The sequence below is a fragment of the Meleagris gallopavo genome, chromosome 8, assembly GCF_905368555.1.
Source record: "Meleagris gallopavo chromosome 8, MGAL_WU_HG_1.1, whole genome shotgun sequence".
Classification (NCBI taxonomy): Eukaryota; Metazoa; Chordata; class Aves; order Galliformes; family Phasianidae; genus Meleagris; species Meleagris gallopavo.
In genome coordinates, this window is record NC_139411.1 from 4,773,257 (window position 1) to 4,792,251 (window position 18,995).

General features: G+C 44.0%; 1 protein-coding gene across 1 annotated transcript in view; it reads left to right on the top strand.

Annotated features, from left to right (window-relative positions):
* The first annotated feature begins 10,901 nt into the window (after positions 1-10,901).
* Positions 10,902-18,995, top strand: part of LOC146543843 (uncharacterized) — a 32,567-nt gene continuing 24,473 nt past the window's right edge. The window contains 2 exon segments of the mRNA XM_085229027.1: positions 10,902-11,908; positions 18,111-18,208. The gene's annotated coding sequence lies outside the window, so the exon portion shown is untranslated.

Consider the following 18,995-nt stretch of genomic DNA (forward strand, 5'->3'; position numbering starts at 1 on the left):
TACCGATGTAAAAGAATGTAAGACAAAGGTCAGGCTGGATGGGGCTCTGAGCACACGATCGAATTTTAGATGTCCCTGTTGACTGCAGAGAAGTTGGTCTAGATGACCTCTAAAGCTCCCTTCCAACTCACATGATTCTATGGTTCTATGACTCTCCGATGAATTACAAGCTTCTCCATCTGACTTCGGTACAAGGGAAGGTCGTGGAGCACGTTGTCTTGCGTGCCATCACACGCCACGTCGAGGACAACCCAGTGATCACAGCCAGTCAGCACGGCTTTCTACGCACGGCAGCTCCTGCTTCACTAACCTGAGCTCCTTCCAGTTATCCTAGAAAGCCAGCACGGAGGGCGAGGAAAAGGCTGTGGAGGTTGTTTAGCCGGACTTCAGCAAAGCATTTCATACTGATACAGGGGGGAGACTCGCTTGGAAGGAGAGCAACCCACCATGGGAACAGAAGCCAGCTACTCTCAAACCGTCTTCCTTCCTAAACATTCTGAGTGAGATGGGAGTGCGGGCATCAGGGCCCGTCCTCCTTTGACTGCTCTTTCACCAAGAGGAGCATGACAGCTCCTTTCAAGGCACTGCCAAGTGGTCGGGCAGGATGCCAATGGCTGTGACAACGCTGTGCAAAAAGCTGCATTTCTGCAGGAATGAGGACGTGAGGTTGTGCCTAGAGCCCTTAGCATGTCTCACTTCTTTTCCCGGATGCCAAGGTGTGGATGGATGACTCAGAGTGAGGTGGAGCAGAAGCTCCTTACAGTGGCTCAGCACCTCCTGATCAGTCACAGGTGGCCTGCTAGGGCCGCCTTGCAATTAAAAGGCACTACCTGCGCCTCTCTGTCATTTACCAAGAGAAAGGAAGCCAGGTTCTTTCTCCACGGTGCACGGCTGGAAAAAGAAGTGACTAGGCAAAGGGCCAAAGGCCAGTGTGGTCTGGCAAGGGAATGCTGAAGCAGACCCACTTGGTGGCGGCCCACTTCCAGGCATGACTCGGCAGCCTCCCTCCTTCATCAGGGCCTCCTGGTGCTCCAGCCTCTCCCCTGATGTGTAACGAGTAAATCCAGTTTGCTAAGGCACAGCCTGTGCCCTGCCCACAGAAAACACTCTGACCTTGCCCGAATAAGGGAAACAGCTGGAAGCCTTTGCAGGTCAGGAAAGCGTGCGCGTCATCACGGCTTGGGAGGGGAGCAGAGACTCGCCATGGAGCGGCCTGACCCACTCCAGTTACAGTCTCGTTGTCTCCCCCCCTGCATACGCGCAGTGATGTTTCTCTCCAGATCACGGGGGGCCTGGGCTGAACATCACTTTCCACCCTCAGCCAGGCATCTGAGTCTCCTGCAGACGCTTGCTTGTGCTCTGAGCTCCTCCGTAGCCTGCTGGCACCGCTCTTGCTCAGGGTCAGGCTCAGCCCATTAGTGCAAGACGCTTGTGCGTTCCCTTCAGCAGTGCTCCACGCGCAAAGTCCGACCAAGTGGGGGCCATGATATTCAGGAAGGGGAGGACATGCACATCACCTGCGCACGGCCCGATTCTTCTGCAAGTCTTCACTAGCAATGGCAACGAGACCTCTCACGAGCGTCGGCCTGAGGAAGAAACAGAATTGTTATCAACCAGATTGCTTCAGCCTTATACAGCATGACAAGGGAGCTAAGCATTTCAGGTGAAGGAGAAATGTCTTTCAACTACCAGCAGAGCTTGGGAAGCCAAAATTACCCTTTCTGAAGGCGCTTTGTGTTTTTGCCACTTCAGCTCCCTCGGGGCCATCAGGCTCAGTATAAATCGGCGCCTCGTTTCCCAGCTGCTCTCTTCCCTGCTTGGGCCTCTTGGAGCACGTCCAGAGGAGGGGCTCAAAACACTGTTTCAAGGGACACAACACCTCTCCTGTAAGGACTGGCTGGAAGCTGAGGCTGCTCAACGTGGAGAAGAGGAGGCTTTGGGGAGACCCGATAGCAGCCTTTCAAGATCTAAAGGGAGGCTATAAGAAAGCAGAGGACAGAGTCTTTTCTTTAGCGGGGTCTGCTGTGATAGGAAAAGGGGAAATGTTTTCAAACAGTGGATTAATTCAATGACACACCTTTGCTTCATAAACACTTCCGTTATCAGCTGCCATTTTGTCCGATTGCCCCTCCGCTGCTATCTGTCACGTGGCAACAAAGTGTAATGGAATAGTGGTGGGAAGATTCAGATGCTTCTGTCGTATCTCCGCCATCTACCTCTGATGTCGTGGGACAACTTCTGGAGCAGCCCTTGTGCAGTACCATTACCTAGTTATATCACAGTACCTTTGAAAAACTGTTAGCTGAGCTCAGTCTTGTATTGGATGTTGTACATATACGTAAGTACTAGTGAATATACGTATGCATGTTAAGCTCTAGCTACTTTTCTCTCTGTAAGAACGTGCTGTCAAGGACTAGCTTGCCATTGCAAACATTTGACTTGTAGCAGCCACTGCAGTCTCTCCTTACTGCACAAGCCACCCACACACAAAGAATGCCAGAATTACCACTGCCATCTTATGCACAGGGAGCTGGACGTGACAAATGCAGAGAAGAGAGGAATCAAACTTTTCTTGTCACACTTTGCGTTTACATCTTACAAATGTTTCACGATTTCTCATGATCCAAACACTTGCATTCTGTAAAATAATGCTTTCCTATGAATGATCTCAGTGCAGGTTTCCCTTTGTTATGCTTTGAAAGCAGGTTTTCATTTCATACCATAGCACAAATGCTAAGTCAGGGCTTGAAGCAGTGATTGAGCACCTGGTGGGAAGGCGGGGCCAACCCAGGAGAGCTCAGGTGCATGCAGTGTGGTCTGAGTGACAGGAAGGGATGGAGCCAGGATCCACTCCTTCACAGACCTCATTTAAGGGCTGGCGGTGGAGGGGAGGGTCCTTTTTGTTAGGGATGCCTGTTTCTATAAGATCTTCTGCAAGTAAGTTGTGGATGGGTTTCTTAGGTTTCTTTTCTGTTCTCCCTCCTCCACCCTTCTCTAGGTGTTGTTTTGGGGGTAGTTATGATTTGCTGGGGCTTGAAGTCCTGCTGCTCTGTTTCTCTGTTACTTCTCTAGTGCTCTTCATTTCCAAGCCTTTCCCTTCTTCAGGCAAGAGCAAGTATGGGATATTGTGTAAAGGTAGGTAGAAAAATTCTGTGTGACCTTCTTGTCCCCAAAATTTTGATGATGTGGTTATCTCATAACAGTCTTTTCTGTTCTGTTCTGGAAGGTCATTACTTGTGGGAATCAAAAAAAAAAAAAAAAAAAACAAACAAACAAACAAACCCCAAAAAACTACTCAAAGCAGAAACTGTGGAGCAAGGTCAACAGCATAAGAAACAAGAACATTAAAAAAAAAAAAAAATTAGTCTCGTAGCTCTGATTGGATAAATGCCTGTGCAAACAGTAGAAGAGTGTTTTGTAGAATGCACTGTTCACTCGTAAAGGTGGATGGGAAACTAGTAGGAGTGAATGGGAAAGCTAGAAACAGAAAACTTCACATCTCAGTGCCCCTGGGAAGTGAGCTGTAAGGATACAGGGATTAATGCAGTCAGTGAAAACGTGGAAAGTTACATCAGCATGTATGAATTCTACAACAGTTTGTCTTCACTTCTAAAACTTCTTATCACATTTTTGCCTATGAACTTCAGTGTTCAAATTTAACTGACTGTGTTACTAATATCAAAATGTAACTCACTGGTGTTAAAACAGCAAGCAAGCTCAACCACCTGTTGCGTGGTCATGCAGGCTGGAGGGATTCTGCATGGCTAAACACAGTGGAGAAATTGGAACCTAGAAAATGCGGAGCAGGTAGTTTCTAAGTTACTTTTCTCTTATTGATAGAGCAGCTGAACTCACCTATCTCTTGTCTGCAGCTGAACATGGTCTGTTAAACTGGCTGCTCGTCTGGATCTGTTAGCAGGCAAATGTTCCTTTAGACAGGTCATGAATTGATGTGAGAATTCGTGTTCTGCCTGTGGTTTCAAAGGAGAGATGCTGCAAGCTGGGTGTTGGCCATGTAAAATATTACGGTGCTCTCCTTAAGTTGGCAGTTGTCACATTGTAATTGCAGCAAGAACTCCTTTATTTTTCAACTACTCGGTGTTTATCTGTGTTGATAACATACACGTGCATTAAGATGATATGTGAGTAACTATGTCTGTCTTTCAGTGAGCAGTTTTAAAAATAAAATTGGGTTATAAGCCTACGAGATGTATGCTCCGATATTTTGGGTAGCAGTTAGTACCCTTACAATTTCACTATGTGATACTGCATGGAAGATTTACAGAAATGTCTCAAATATTTTGCTGAAAACCTTACAGCTGGTTTTCTGGATGTGAATGTTGCAGTCTTGTCATTTGGCTTGCAAAGCTACTATGATGTGAGGGTAAGGCGTTCCGAGGAATGGCAGACTTTAAGTGCTGAGGCTCCTAGGAAAATCTGATTTGAGTTCTTGATTTGCCATTGGCTTATATTTGTTTTGTCACCTTGGGACAGATCTCCTGTTGCAGAAAGGTTGGTTTCCTATCTGAATAGAGGAGCTGTATTGCATCAGCTGCCAAGTAATATTCAGCCAATTTCAACAGTGGTGCTTCAAATATCAGAAGCTGACTTTCTGAGAGTATAGAAAATAGTCTACCTATAGGGGAAATAGGGCACCAATCATTAAAAAAAAATAATAATAATCAGATCTTATTTTCTGCTACAGTGAAATCTGTCTTTTTGCATGCCAGTATTCAGTACTTCAAACACTGGAGCTTCGGAAGTCAAACTCACTACCTAAAGACATGTACAAGGGGGAATGGGGAGGAAGAAAATGAAACTAAAAACACCAGAGGTATTTCAGTACAGTTACAGCGAAGTGCTTCGTATCAGGGTGCTGTTGAGTCTGTGTAACGTTGGTTTAGCAAAGGGATGTGACAAGCAAGACCAGCAAAGCAGTTGCTGACAAGTTCAAGGCCAACGTAGGACTTGAAAGAGAGACCTTTATATGCAGAAGGAAGAGTAAGGCGACTTCTTCTGCAGTGTACTTTGGAGTGCTTCACCCATCTGAAAATGTAAGAGTGAGGTAATGCATAAGGATGCAGACCCTCTGTAGGGAGATGAGTCGCACTCTGATTAGGAACAGCCTGATCCGTAGGGATGTGTAGGCATCCCCTTTGTAGCTGGAAGCCCAAATGCCTGTACTGATTTCTGAGTAGAAGATATTGTTCTGTCATATTACTGCTTTTGTAATTCCTTCAGATATGTTAGAGGCTGTAGTGAGGTAACATCTAAATAGGGGGAAAACAATATATACGCATCTTGGGAGCTGGAGTGCTTGTCTCATACTTGCTATTCAGCACTGCACAAGCACGCCGTAAAAACTTGCCTTTCGCAGGAAGCGTTTTGTTCTGTTTCTTCTCTGAATGTTTCATTGCTGAAGTTAATTGTACCCAAGAACACTGTGGTGTTCCTTAGCTGCTTACCTTCAACCAGAGGGAAAACACTTGATAAGGACAAAAAGACTTTTTTTTCTTTTTCTTTTTTTCCTGCAGATCAGTAGAAGCAAAGCCAGTTTTAACTGGGAAGGGTGAAGGCGTTTCTTATTTAGTTAACTTACCTGCCAAATTTGCACCTTCTGTCTCCAGCTGTTTCAGCACAATGGTATTTTACGTTCTGTGTTTTTAGGAATGCTAACAGGTTTATTTTTCATACGGCAAAGTGTATGGGAACTGCTGAATCATGGCCTGAACCTCTGACTGATCACCTGAGGCGAGCAATGAGTCAGCCAGGGAAGCACAGGTGAAGGCAAGTCACCTGTGCTGCAGGAAGGGGTGGAGCCTGGCTGCACCTCTCCTAGACCCACTGCAGAGCTGACTGCCAGTGGAAAAGGATCTCTTCTGGAGATCTCTCCTCTGGAGTGTTGCAGCGAGCCCAGGACGTGGGTAAGCTTTCTATCTATTCTCTTTTTGTTATTATAATCTGCTTTGCCAAACTCTTGTTTATTTCGTAATTATAACATCTTTATATTCATTGACTGTACACAGAGTTACTAATCTGATTTTCCTTGTGGGTTTTGCTTTTTGGGTCTTGTTTTTACCTTTTAAAAGACCAGCTGTAAGTTTGTGTATCAAGATGTCAGCTTCAAATCTTCGCACACCTGATTTCAGAACATAAGGAGTTGTGTTAAGGGCTTTCAGTTGATGGGTTCTTCCTGTTGTGTCGCAGTTAATGAAGTAGTTACCTTTGAGAGTTAGTGATCTGCAGAGAGAATGCTCTGTAAAGAATCTGACCGCATCCTTAAGCATCCAGGCTGTTATCCCAGCGTAGCGTTCTCTCAGTAGCTTCCAGCAGCTTGTTTGTCTTCACTTAGTGGAAGTTACCTTACTCTCAATTGTGCTGGTGTGACTTGCTTCAAAACTAGGCCTAGGAAATAATCCGCTTAATAACTGGAATGTAGCATATTTGCACTTTGGTAAGACCAATCCATTTTGCAGTGCTGATTTGCAGTGCGGTCACACGAGTTACTGAATTATGGATGTTAACTTCTGCCAAAGGGCTGCCTCTGTGAGGAGCAGGGCTCGGAACCTATGTTCCTGGATCACCTTTTGGAGGTGAAAAGGCATGACAGTTTGAAAATACAGGGTCCCTTTTAATTCTAAAGAGCAGTATTGTCATTTCTGCAGGCTCCTCTGTGAGTGTGTTCTGCTGTTAGAATCAAGCTACAAACCAGGAACTCACTTTTGCTGATGCAGTCTTTAATCGAGTGGATAGAAAGCTTTTGCGGAGTTCTAGCTATTATGTGACTCAGCCTGGTTCCTTGTTCTATGTAGGATCCTCAGCATCATGAGTATTTTCATCTGCTTAGCTTTGCAGTAGCCTGAAGCAGCATAAAATCCCTCACCCCTTTGTGCTTCTTGGTGCATATTTTTAACAGACTCGCTTCAACTAGCACTCGAGTCTGAGTAGGAAGTTTTCTGGTTCTTGTGTTGCTGTTGTTGTTTTGTGAGGGAGGATATGTTTGGTTGATTTCAGACACTTCTGCTGTTTTAGAGATATGTACTGGTGCATTTGGAGCTCAAAATTAGCTGGTTTCTTTTCTCTCTAGGCTTTCCATTTGGGATTTATTCCACCAACTCTCTGGCGTTTTCCACAATCTACTGCCAGACTTGATTTTTTTTTTTTACATCTCTCTTGATAAGTTTTCCTGTGCTGTCATCTTGTTTTCCAGGTATTTTTGGTTTAGGGTAAAAGCTTGAAAACAGATGCGTTAAGCGGGTGGTGGCAGACCTGAAACTGTCCTTGTCAGGAGAGAGATCTAAGGATAACACCGTGGCAAACTCCTAGGGCACGATGGTTGGTAGCAAGCAAGAAGTGTCCATGCTGACTCAAGGAAGTCCAAGAGCTAAACTATTTCTTATTCTTTCTTACTTTGAGCTCCTGGTCTGAAAGGGATAAATTAAAAGATCATGGGTATTGGTTGTTGGTGTTTAATCTGCTTTTAACACAGCCTGACAGATAAGCTTTCTGGACTGGCTGCCAGAGCCGTGGCGATGATTTTGCTTCAAAAACAAGGGAAAAATAGGCCTGCAGCTGGCAGTGTTCACTGAAACGTAAGTCCGTGAGACATTCAAACAGCAATCCATGAAACAGAAGTGTATTAGCCATTAAGCTTCAAGGCTGGCACTGCAGTTTCCTTCATTGGTTCCTACTGGGGCTCCCTCTCTTCCTGACCAGTGTTGTCAGTGGACAATTTACCTAATGCTCCCTAAGGTATAGTGTAATGCCCTAATCTACTCTAACTGAGGTGCTTACGTTTGTTATAGCCGTACTGTGGCATGGGATTCTGCAGGTCTTACTCCAGCAAAACTCCTGCTTAATTCTATCATCCCATGATGGCCACAGCAGGCCTGGTTACTTAAGGGTTGAAAATGGACTGTGAGAATTACAGAGGTTTTTGGTGTGTCATTTAATTTCTGCTGAATTGCTCCGCTTAATACCCAAGCAGTACCTTTGGCCTTCTTTACAATTAGTTTTGGAACGTGTAAATTGACAGCAGTTTGATATGGTTAATATTAACTCCAGCATTGCAGTGTCTGAACTTCAAGCTCACAACTGTTTTTAGACACAGCATTCTTGAGACTCGCTGTCTAAGGGACTTTCTGTGGTTTCCTCCTATTTCCTGATACCCTCTCGTAGTCCCTTGACTCTCATACGTGTTGGGATCCAGAGCTACCCCAAAAACATTTTTGTGGTTTCCAATATCTAGAGTGAATGTAATGCCTTGATGCTGCATACCCAGATCAGAATATGTGAGTCAGAATTACTGCATCTCTAGCAATAACAGCAGGAAGCCTTGATGTGTGGGTAGGCTGATCAGGGGATAATTCTCAAATAAATGCTCAAGTAAATACTTAAATCCTTACTTAGGCTATCCTCTGCTAAGATTATTTGTATTGACACCTGCTTCAAAGTCCTGCAGGGCTTTCACTCTAGATTTCCAGTGTCTTCTAGCCTAAAGCTCCTCACTGTTTGTCCCAGTTTCCAGTTCATTCCAGTATAGAGCATCTAGCCCCTTGCTTTCCACAGCCCATACCCCCCTACCTCAACCACGTAGTTCACAATCTCTCAAGCTTTCTGCTACAACACTTCCCTTCCCAACAAAGAGCTCTCCTAGATCCTGTCCTTGTGCTCCTCTTCACTCCATGCCAGTTGAAATGCTAATTCTGCTTTGCCTTGCAGCTCTTAAAAGCTTCCCCAAAGTCCTCTGCTCGCTAATGTACTCTCCTCCTACCCTCAGTCTTTCCCACTACATTCCCATGTTTGCAGCTGGAGCAACAGGAGGCTGTTTCTTCTCCCCTAGAATTTCAAGTTCCTCAGTGCAGGAATCTCAACATGTCTCCCTTTTTCTTTCTGCTCGTACTTGAAGGCAAGAGAAGCAAGTGAAGTTAGGCTAAGCATACGCTAGCCCTTTGTGTGCTGTAAGGCTCAGGGCATGGTTTGGAGCAAGACCAAGCCAAGAAATACTTCACCATGGTATCTTTTATAAAATGTAGCCCTTGTTATTTTCTCTTGCAAATAAGCCATCCAGTATCCAATGCATCTTGTGAAGCAAGCTCAGCCCCGCGGAGCTTTTGAGCGGTTTGGTGTGGTTCTCCATGTGCTCGTTTCTGTACATGATATTTCTGTGGTCACATGTCAACATATCTGGTTCTTGGATGAATAGTGTTTTCAAACAAAGAGTTGGGAAGCACTACTTCAGGTTCAGAACTTTTGATGAATGCAGCCATATGAAGAAGTGTTATTACATCAATTTTTCTTAGATGCTTTCTTTTGGAAGAAAGCTTACCTATGTAAATGAAGGTTTGTGGGGAAAAAAAGTAATGCGGAGGCATCGTGGTTTCATAGAAGCTTTGACTGGCACTGTTAGTGGAAGCTGTGCTTCTCCCTTTTTCCCGGGGACAGCCAGGGGTGACTGCAACCTGTAGTGAAAACATCACCAACCTTGGGGCTGCTCCGCCTAGGACATGAAGGCTGTAATGAATTGCTTTTGTCCGAGCTGTTTGTTTGCTCCATGCGTGCTGCGTGATAAAGCCAATTACTAACAGCACTGAAACAATCTACTCCTGATCTAACAGTAGGAGCAGGCTGCAAAGGATGACCACAGCGTATTCCCTTTTCAGATCATCAGTGGGCAATTAGGTGCCTTTGTAGAAGGAATCAGGCTATTGCCAAGCTCAAGTCTCTGGGCAACAAGCAAAACTGTTAGAACGAAATAAACTCTGAGGTCCCAGTAAATGAAGACCAACTCAGCACCTGAACCTAGATGCGAGAGATTTCATGTGCTGCTTTTAAAATGCTGGTGATAATACAATGTACAATGTTACAGGTAATTCTTCTTTGAACACGGGTTATTGTTAATGCCAAAATCTACATTATAATAATTCATTAACAGCAAGGGAATTGAAACTCCACCTTACCCTTCTCCGAGAGTAGGTTTGTCTCAGTTTATCTGGCTTGTGGTTTTTCAGTCTGTACGGAGTCTGCCTGCTTGTTTGTATCACAAGATTGATCTAGGACTTGAACTGTGTCTTATTTGAAATCTGTGTCAAGTCCTACACCGAGTAGTCTACTGTTAAAATGAGAGGTGAGCACACAGCTCTGGTGCATCCCTGGCTTGTTCATCTGCCATCCTGAGTTCTTGTCATCTTGGCAACTTCATAGATGAGTGTTTAATGGCAAGGTGCTTGCTTCCTCCAGTGACCCCACCCCTTTTGTGTATCACTTTCTTGATACTGAAACTTCAAAACAACGAGATAGGTAGAGAAGAAAGCATTTTCTTCTCTTGTACTGGACAGAAATTCCAGCACAGGCATACTATGGACTCAGGGGGGAGCAGAATCCAGTCCCGGAATGAGACACTTGCTACTGCCTACCATGCTTTGTAACCTGCGTGTCAGTGCCTAAGGAGGGGCAGCTTTCCTTGCTTTGACAAACAAACAATGGTTTAAAACTTTCAGAAATTTGAAGACGAAGCAGCGTTTTATCAGCGTATGCAAGATCAAAGCTGCATCCACCTTATTTTGAGAAAACAGATCTATTGAAAGGTACCCATGAGGAAAGTGCAAATTTATGTCGCGATTCCTCGGGGAAGAAAATGCTGTCTGCACCAGTGTCACTAACTGACAGTTGTTATTTCCACTGACTCTCTGCTTCAGTAACAAATCTCACCAAAAAGGAATTTTTATTAAGTCATTCGCTTTGTTATGTGCTGCATCACTGTGACTGGAGAGAGCCTGTATGTCCAGAAAGCTCCTCAGTAGCTGCTAGGCCGTACCTCTGTGAAGCAGGTGGTCTTCAGATCTGAACTCTGCTCTTCTAGAGAATCGTAGACCCACCGTGGTTGGAAAAGACCTCCAGTATCATCTGTAACCAGCATCAAGTCCTTTACTTTTCATGGAAAACATCTGTCCTGATAAAAACCAAGAAGTAGTTGGTTCACCTCACTTGCACACTGAGAGTGAGAAAAATAACGCAACTGTTTAAACAAACAAAACAAACAAACAAAAAAAAACCACCAACCCTGTTTTCTGCTGTATCAAAAAGAGATGCTGTAAATGGAGTCTCTGCATTTCAAACCAGCCTACTCGTATGTCAAGTAACTCAAGACTTCTTTCTCTGACACACCCAAGAGGGAAGTTGTTTCCCCAGTTCCTTCTTTAGAAAAGCAATGCACTTTGGTACTGACCTTGTGAGCTGATCTCTGGCGCTTTAATTTAGTCAGGGGGCAGATCTTTAAGTAGTTGAGAAGAGGGTGCGAAGGGGGCTTGGGAACTTCAAGTCACCAAGCTTTCTCGGAGTGCTTTTAGAGGCTTTGTTTGCGACGCTTTCAATTAAAATGCTTGTTGCAATTAATGGCCAAGATCACCTCAGAGGCTTTCCGTCAGGCAGCTCTCCACTAATGCTGAGCTTTCCCAATCAAAGAAATCTGCAGCGTATTTACTTCCCATCTTTTATTTCTTTATCTCTCTTATTTATTTAGAATTTCCTTTCTGGAAAGCCTGTTCATGCCGGGAGGGAAGCTGCAGGCTCACTTGGTTTCGCTGGGGAGAGGGGTGCCGCCCTGGTGTTATCCCTGTGTTATCCTGCGTGCTGTCCTTGGGCTGCTAGGGGACAGTCAGCCAGCCCAGCCCCACGCACGCAAGAGAGCAGACGGGAGGGGCTGGCTGTTCACTTTCAAAGCCGTTGTACCTCGGGTTACTTGTGAGGCTGATGCTTGGGGATTTCGGCTAAAACCGGGCTGTGTGCCTTCCCTTCTTTTCTTGTAGTTTGCAGTCTATGAAAACCAGATGGATGACTTCACGCTCTGCAAGTTAGCGTGCAGATGGGAGCCGCTGACGTAAGAGCAGCTTTTACAGAAAACGCCGAGGTAAGAAAATTCAGACTCAAGCTAGATTGCTTCTTCCCTCCCCAGTTTTGTCTGTTCTTACTGCAACGTTGGTACGTGCCCAAGGAGAGTCGCCGTATCGCTCAGAAATACGAGGGGATAAACTTTTTACTGTCGAATTTCATTAGGCTGAGTGGCTAATTGAACAGAGAGAATTAAGAAGAGATTTCTTGAGGTGTACCTTTTTGACTGTCCTTCCCGCAACAGTCCTTTCCGTTGTTTCTCTGAACGATGTGAGTTACCCTTTCACGCTTGTCTCTAGCTGTCCTTGTGCTTTCGTGCTCTCGAGTGCTTCAGGAGAGTAGGGGTTTGCTCTTTCCGGGAGCCTAGCTGCACGGAGTTGCGAGCGCTTTGTCTCCATGTCTCTTCCTGCACCCTGGGTAGCAGCGGTGGATGCTGAGTGCCTTGGCACCGCCTTTCCTTGATGGTCACGGTAGCGCGGCTTTGGGTGGCTGTCATAGCCTTTAAACCTTTTCAGAGCACGTTCAGAAATTTATTTGTGCTTGGCAAATACAGTAGCGAGTGTTTCGATTGAGCTGCGTGTCGAGCTTGCCGTAAGTGCCAGCCGGTTTCAAAGGGAACGGTGTGATGCTGTGTAAAGAGGACAGGATGCGACGGGGAAGACAAATGTTTCCTACTCCTTAATATTTAGCTGATGTTAAAGGTGCCATCTTCCATTGTTCTGCTTTTGTGAAGAACAAGCTATGACCTGATGCTTAGCTCCTCTGTGTTGGAAATGTCCCTACAAACTATCAGGATGGTATCTCTGGTAAAGTAGTTGTTATTTGTAATTGCAATGACGGGCTTCCTGCAAGCAGGAGATTATGCAGAAAATAGCATTACATCTTCTATGCCCTATTACTCAACGCTCATCTCTTTCTCCCCTGGTTCCTCAGTGGCTGAGTACATCAGGTTCACAATCTTCCCGACGCTCAAATAGACATACGGATAGCGGACAAACATAAATTTTTGCTAGCTAAGCATACATTGCTGATTAGTTAACTTCTCACAGTTGCTCATTCAACACTCGGTCATCATTTCTGGACATCTGCTCGTCCTTGCCTAGAGATAAGCTTGGAAGGAGAGTAGCGGAGTGTATCTTGATGCGTGCCTGTTGCATCCCAACCTACCCGCAGAGCAAGGCAACCCAGCCTTGTGCAGAGGCCCTGGCTTCTTTGATGTTGCAGTCTGTTCTTCTTTTGCTGAGGGTCTCTTAGCCAACAGAATAGTCATACATTACACTTTCTAGTCCGTAATGCTGTACCCTTGCTATTTGGGACATTTAAAAATTATTGCAGTTTTGTGAGCAAGAATTAATCATGTAGTTCAGCAACTATATTTCTAAAATATGTTACTAATGGCGTATATGGTACTTCTACTTTTTCCTTTTTCCTTTTTCTTTTTTCTTTTTTTTTTTTTACATCAGTTATTTCTAAGGACTAGTTACAAAATACAAATACATTGTGCCCTACGTCTTCAGATCAAGTCCCCCTTTTCCATATGTAATGCAGAAATCACGTTCCATTCCTACATCTGCTAAGAGCAAAAAATTATAACGTGCCAAGTAAAACACCAAGAAGAAGTCAATAATCACCCTGAAGTCAAATGCTCATCAGGCCAAAGCAATTGCATGAATGTCCTTTTGTACACGTGTAACAAAACTGTGGTGGAAGCACAGTGTCCAAGTATTTGTTAAGTAAGGATGTGATATGAGAGAAGCTGCCTCCCGTTCCAGCCTCAGACTGTTTGTCCTTGAGGGTGATGCATTTGCTACGTGGCTAACAGTTCTGTGACCAACCACTGCGATATAATCATCGGAAGCTCTTTCTTCAAAATTCCACGCCTCTGCTCATGCAAGAACTGAACAAGAACTGACCAGCAGTGCTAACGAGAGCTTCTGGCTAACGTTTATGCTTAATGCCTTTATTGTGTCAGGTGAGCTGTGTTGGGTCCCAGCTGTTTTTCTTCTTTGCACAAGATGGATAGGATTTCACAGGATTCTTGTTTTTGAGGCAAGGTTTGAGACGAGCAATGCCTGTTGCCTGACAGCATATGTGAATGCTGTCTGCATTCTGCTACGTCCAGGGACCATGTTGAAGAAGCCCCATGACTGTTAGAATAGAATGTACAATCACTGATGCTACGTTTGACTGACACCCTCAACCAAAATTAGATACGCTATTTCCAGAGTCAGTAGGTTGTGATTTAGGGGGAGAGGGAAAAAAAAAAAAAAAAAACTGACAGTATGTCATGAAAAACAACAACAAAAAGACTCCAAATCAAAATAAGTAAATAGTAACAATTTGGAGGTTATTAAAGTATCTACATACTGGCTAGAGAAGAACAGGGCCTATCATTCATGTAAATAGGTTTTCCTCTCTAAGCTTCTGTTTTTGATAGCTTCCATTCTCTTTAAGATGTGCTGCCTCTGTTTGGGCTGGCTCTTTTGTGTAGGTGACATAAGTAGGTTGGAGTGGTCCCTTGGTGCGCTGTAAGGTGTCTTGTGCCTGCAATAGTAGGAGCTGTGTGGCTGCAGACGTTGATCAAATGCAAATGGGAAGGATTCCTGTTCAGTGCAAAGTGTTTCTTGGTCAACTCAAACGAAGCCCATCTCTCAACGAACGAGCAAAATTCATGTTGAAATTTAGAGAGATGTAAATGGCTTTAATTGGCCTTTTTGAACCATTTTATTTCTGTGAAGACCAGGTTTCACCTATGTGATTTAAGTAACAAAATATTTATAGTATAAATTGTAATATTAAAGTCAGTGTCTGCTATTTTCTAATGTCAAATATTTTCCCCATCCCTGTTTTTTGTTTTTGGTTTTCGTGTTTTTTTTTTTTTTTTGGAAAAGATAGGTGATACACTAAGTGACATGGGTTAGCGGATATGATGGTGATGGGTTGATGGTTGAACTAGATGATCCTAGTGGTTCCTTCCAACCCTAACAATTCTGTGATGCTATGAGAAACTTTGTGAACCTTTTCTATCACGGAATCTGGAGACATATTCTAGCAGTGCCTATCATTCCTCTCAACACTAGGGGTGTTCTTCCATATGATTAGAAATGGCTTATTTTTAGAAGGTGAAAGTAGAAATGTAGTTTGTAAGTGGATTAGTATGAGGCGAAATAAATTACGCAGCATGCCATTCTAATGGGGAGAGCAGGGGAGCGGGTCAGCTGAGAAGCCTGCTGGCTGCCAGGCAGCCTTCCTGCTTGCCACTTGGGCTCCAGGGCACAAACTCAGAAGTGAATCACGTTGAGAAGGAGCAATTGAAATATCAACTGGAATGCACTTCTTGAGGCTGTGTACATTTAGCCGGTAGGTCTTGGCTGCCTCCATCCGACTCGCTCCTAGTTAGCTACAGTAAGGGTAAAAAAAGGCACAGCTAAGTCAGGAAGCTTGCTAATCCCAGAAATGTGCACAATGTTAACAGCGTGTATTCTGGCACCTGTTACGTTAGATGGGGATCCAGTTGATGTAAGCATCAAAATATATCCTGTGTAGCCAGGCTGCTACAGTAGTTTGCAAACAAACTGCTGCAGAAATGGCTTTGGCGCTTCACTGTTAGATAGTAAATCCAGGCTATAGCAACTTTAAGAATAGGCCTTGTACCCTGGAGAAGACAAATGACACAAATTGTGCCATTGTTATGTACATCCTGACAGGTCTCCTGGAAGTACGGGACAGCTCAGCTTTTTCTGGACAGCAGTTTTGCTAAGGTGTAAAAGTATTATGTATTCTCTCTCTCTTTAATACTGCTGAACGTTTTCAGTCTTGGATGCACGGTGGTAGCAATTAATTAAGTGGATCCTTGGGCCTAAAGTCAGCACGGATGCTTTCTGCAAAAGGGACGTAAAGATTGGAGTAGATGCAATTACATTTTTAAAGTGTTCCCTATGTTTTAACCGCAGCAGATGAATGTTCAGCAAGCTGCCTGATCCTAATCCAGTGTGGATTTGGTTTAGTGTTGTTAGTCTGCCTAAACGTGTGTATGATCACTTATTTCTGGATCACTTTCTGTTTTTTGTCATGTAAAGCCACTCGGACTGTTTGGGCTTTTTCCTTCCATTCTGAAAATGAGGAGTGGTGATCCTTTCTCCCTTTTTTGAGGGTTGAATGCTAGCTGTCCCTTCGCTGAACTCATCTTTCAGAAAACTGTCATGCAGAGTGATGGCTTGAAGGAAAAGTGTAAATTTCAGTCTCCGTGAAGGTTTATACTTTACCTGCCTCCTCCAGTGTCAAAGTTTGGCTGATCGGGGTTATTTTGAGCTTGAAGGTACATGTTATCTACCAGTATGTTTTGTGAAGTGCTCAGGAGCTTATTTAGCAAGGAAAGAGCTATGGTTGGTTGATGCTGGACTCCTTAACTCTGACTAGTATGAAGATGCTCCTGCCACTTCTGCAGAAGAAGATAACTGCCAAAAAAAAAAAAGTGACGGAAGGTTAAAGAAAAAATACACTTGATGTAGTTACGCACAGACCTCTTCTGGGCAAAAAGGAAAAAAGAAGACAAGATTGCATTCAAAAATGGAAATACTTGGCAAATACTCTTGCTGCGATTCCAAGTTATGTCCTCGTGTGCCTTAAGTTCTGCGGTAGTCCTTGGGGAAGCTTAATATGTGTGCCACGTTTGACTCATGGTCTGTATTATTAGAGAAGCTGCCTGCCCTTTAAGAAGCCCAGCTTCCAAAAGAGCAGATGCCTTTTTTCCTCCAGTCCTTCTGAGAACAGTTTTATGTTGTATTTACTGTAAGAAAACGCTTAGAAGTTCCTCAGCAGCTGGAAGGACTGCTAGGGATGAGAACTCAGGACTGATGAATGAGCCTTTGCAGCACACACAAACTGGAGGAAAAGAAAAAAGAAAAAAAAAAAAGGGGGAGGGGGGAAGCAGTTTGTGTGCATTTACACCCTAATTTTTCCCCCTCTTACAATGGCGAAACAGTATTCATCAAATACTGTGTTGCGACTTTCCCTCCCTTAATGCCCATGTTGGTAGAAGCGATCATGTAAACATTCAGGGATTCACTTACAAGATATAAGCCTCTGTAAGTGTTCCTTGTTATATTTAGAGCTTAAGTAATTGCGCTCTATCAGAGCTGGAAAACCTAGGACCCAAGAAATGATGTAGAGCCACAACCTAATTTTGTGCCTTCTGAGGGTTTTGGTTTTTTTTTTGTCCTGAATACTGCTGAGACAAGACTACGATATGGGTTACTGTGTGGTCTCCCCAGTGCACTCGGAGGGGGGAAGAAAAAGAGGAAAAAAAAGTGAATGTTGTCACAAATAATTTCCTGCGTTTGTTTCGTTGAAAGATGCGTGTTGCACAGCCTTGATTCCTGGCAAGAACAGCAGGAAGGTTTCTTCCCATATCGAGCTTCCAGGATGCCTACCTGAGCTGTGGAATTGCTGCCTTCACCCTGCAAGCAACCGTCATTGTTCTACTCCCGCGTGTGTACTTGCAGAAGCATGCTCTGAGATGAGCACCTTTTGGACAGGCTTCTGTTGGGGAAGGTGGGCACAGCAGCAATAAAGGCCTATTTTCCTCAAGCTCTATTGTGCCGCAGTTAGAATAATTCAGACTACTTCTGCAGAAAAGCCCAACATATGGAAAATAATAAGGAAATACCACTCAAGGCGTTTGTTTGTTTGTTGTTCTGTTTTTTGTTTTGTTTTGTTCTTAAGGATGAACTGCGTATGAAAAGGAATGAGGATGCCAAGAGAAATGCTGGGTTAGTATTCATCTGCTATGAAAATGTTCTGTCTTTGGGGTGATGACCAGATATTGTTGTGTGTACGACTTAGAAATGTGCTACAGATGCACCGTGGCCCTCAGTGATATTCTTGATATTCTTCATGTATGAAGGCAGTGGCTACTATGGCAGCTCCTGTGATGTCTGCAGTGAGTATTTTGAAGCTGTGACTGGGTCAAGTCAGAAGTAAATCTGGTTCCGCCTTGAGACCTATGAAACTTAATGCCCCAGGATGGTACAGGTTTTATTGTGTTCCACTCACTGTGGGAAAGATTGACAAATTCATGAAGGATAAACTGATAAAAGATTTTTAATTCTAGAGAAACCACCTCTGCTGGAAGTAGAGCTGGAAGCACAAATCACTGGAGATGAAAGAGCCCTCTGAGGAGTGCAATTGTGTGTCTGATCTATTCTTACGCTCTTCTGCAGGCATCTACCATCAGCCGCTATTCAAATTACAAGGCTTTCAGTCCTCTTGGAGGAGAAGTCCATAACTGGGGAGGGGATGACAAGCCATCATCAGCAATGTAAGTAGACCCTCCTTCGGTGGGCCTTAAGAACAGAACAGAAAAAGCCAAGTGGGATTGCTCCTCTGAATGGTTGCTTCATTTTTTTCCTTGAGCACCATGCAGTCAGTGCATGCTTTTTCACGAGGACTTACTTGAACTGGTGAAAGGCAACCAGATTTTGTGTAAGTCATAGTTTAGTAGTTATGACTCTTAAACTGGACTTCAGGTCTCTGAACGTGCCCATCGTGGAGGTAATGGAAGAATTATACTGGTGCATTTTCTGGTTCCTCACTGATTTTTTCCTGGTAGGCATGTGATGTTGGTTTGGTGGTGATTTCTTAATATATTGCTAGATGGTTTTACAGGACTGTACATCAGGGGAGCTGTGAACTACAAATAATATTTCTTCAAGGAAGTGCTAGCCATTTTTGTTGTACTTTGGAATCTGAGTTCACATTACAGTAACTTTCACAATATTCTTTAAAAAGCAGAATTTCCTCTACTCTTTCGAAACACACTTTCAGCTGTGCCCAGCTGTGATCTGAAGCCCAGTGAAGTCTCAATTGCCTAGTGAGACATTTAAAGAGAAATTAGAAACTCTAATTATCTGCTAACTTCCCTCCATTTGTGTGACATTTGCAAACTGATCTTCCCATGCCTTAATTTTCTGTTTTAATTCTAGCTTGTCATTATTGGTAGTGTTGAACTGCTGTCTAGCTGCATCAATGTATAGTTAAGTCTTCCTAAATGAGCATGAATCCGTTTGTTTTGCCTGATGCTTATGTTGCTATGAGAATTCTCAGGT